Genomic DNA, 1851 nt, shown 5'->3' on the forward strand with positions numbered 1-1851 from the left:
GAAAACGAAAAAGACAAAAACAAAAAAGTGGGGAAGAAACACGTAAAACAAAAAAATCAAACAAAAACCAAAAGAACAGAATGAACCCCCAAATAAAGGGTATGGAAAACCGAAGGAAGCTTCTGGAAAAGGTTCCCAAAACGGTGAAGAAGAGAGAGAGAGATATGGGTCGGCCCGGTTAGAATTGGCGAAGGAGCTGGATGTGGGCCTTTTACCGATAGAATTGGAACCCGCCTCTGCCCTAAAAAGGAGGAAGGGCAACCCACCCAGGTCCGATGATCACTGCATGTTCGGCCAGCAGATGGAAACGGAACCATATCCATCCGTGATCTGCAACTGCGATCGTGCCTCGCCAGAAAGCGATGCGAATCTCGCGGGCATGGGCAGTGTATCGTGCAATGCGGCAGCAGCAAGACACTCGATCCAGATCGACATGAGATCATCCGTCTGACATCTGATCCCCTGCACTGTGTCTTTCGGCGTCCTCGCGGCATTGATGATTGGTTCGACGAGAAAACACAAGATCTACTACTAGCAGGTAAAAAAAAATGGTTCCTTCTTCTTTTTTGCATCATATTCTCAAAATAATACACATTGTCTGCCAGTAGCCTGCTTGATGGATCGCCATCAAGGAGGGTAACCTGAACCTGTTCTTGTACCACCGGACAAACTGTTAGCACCTGAAAGTGTCCACCGGACAAACTGTTCCCTAATCTGGCTGAGATGTTGACGAACTATTCCCTGATCACAAAGAAAGTGTCAGTAGTTAAGAAATGGGGTTGGAACCGACTGAAGTGATTGGGCTTGCAAAATTCACTGGCCTGCTTTAATCAGTAATTATGTGCCCCACGCGAGGTAAGGTGGCCCGGCGTCTTACTACTACTAGCTCTAATTTCCTTACTTTAATGGGTAATTATAGTAGGGTTGTAGTACTCCTGGTCGACACTTTATAAGATAGTCTAGGCTTGGTGGTACTGAGTTGCATCTGGTGTCCTAGCTTAGTTAGTTCTCACTAGCTTGGACTTTGGAGACAGGTGACCAGTCACCTGTGATGGGGGGCTTGATTGATTGAACCTTTCATGTGATGCAACAAAAAGGATTGTTTCTAAAATGTGATAAGGACATACACAAATGCTACAAGAGTTTAGTTTTTTTTTCATTTGGGACAATAACAATCGTCCAATTAAACTAATTTCAACTGGCCGAAAAATGTGACGACCGTTGCCAATTGCTATTTGGGTCACAGTGCGATGGGAAGCAAAATATCAGGCCAGTGATGTGGTGATGTGCATTGTATATGTCTGTCTGATGCAGCCATGTTCAATTACATAGGGGAGCTTGTTGTTAGGGCCTACTCTCTTGGACTGTCACTGAACTAATCATTGATCCATATGCTTTCTTCCTGCACACGAGAGCGTGCCTGCCCATGGACACATGGTCTGTACCCATACTGCTGAAGTAGGAGTAGAAGCTATGCTAAGCTGCTAAACAACAAACATACTCTAGTAGAAAACGTACATGCAGATGCATTGTGGCATCGTAGAAGACGCACATGCAGCGTGGAATCGTACATCAGCCCATAACTAAACCGACGCGCTTTAAGATTGGAGCCCACTGTATTTTGCAGGGGAAAAAGTGAAAACAAACTACTTGTGAACTAGTGCAATCTTGATTTTAGCTAATTACATTAATCATCAGAAGCATATTTTTAACAAATTGACCTCCACCATGGAGAAAATTCTTTCTTCCACGCGCTACACATACACTTTTAACATAAATTTTTGTAGAAGATAGAGATACTATCAAATTCAAAAATAATCTATTTAATTTATGGTATTTAGGGTGTGTGTG

General features: G+C 43.4%; 1 protein-coding gene across 1 annotated transcript in view; it reads left to right on the forward strand.

Annotated features, from left to right (window-relative positions):
- The first annotated feature begins 338 nt into the window (after nucleotides 1-338).
- The window catches only part of LOC119329598, a 10972-nt gene continuing 9459 nt past the window's right edge, over nucleotides 339-1851 (forward strand). The window contains exon 1 of the mRNA XM_037602662.1: nucleotides 339-538. The gene's annotated coding sequence lies outside the window, so the exon portion shown is untranslated. The remainder of the gene's footprint in view (nucleotides 539-1851) is intronic.

This window comes from Triticum dicoccoides, chromosome 7A, assembly GCF_002162155.2.
Source record: "Triticum dicoccoides isolate Atlit2015 ecotype Zavitan chromosome 7A, WEW_v2.0, whole genome shotgun sequence".
Taxonomy (NCBI): Eukaryota; Viridiplantae; Streptophyta; class Magnoliopsida; order Poales; family Poaceae; genus Triticum; species Triticum dicoccoides.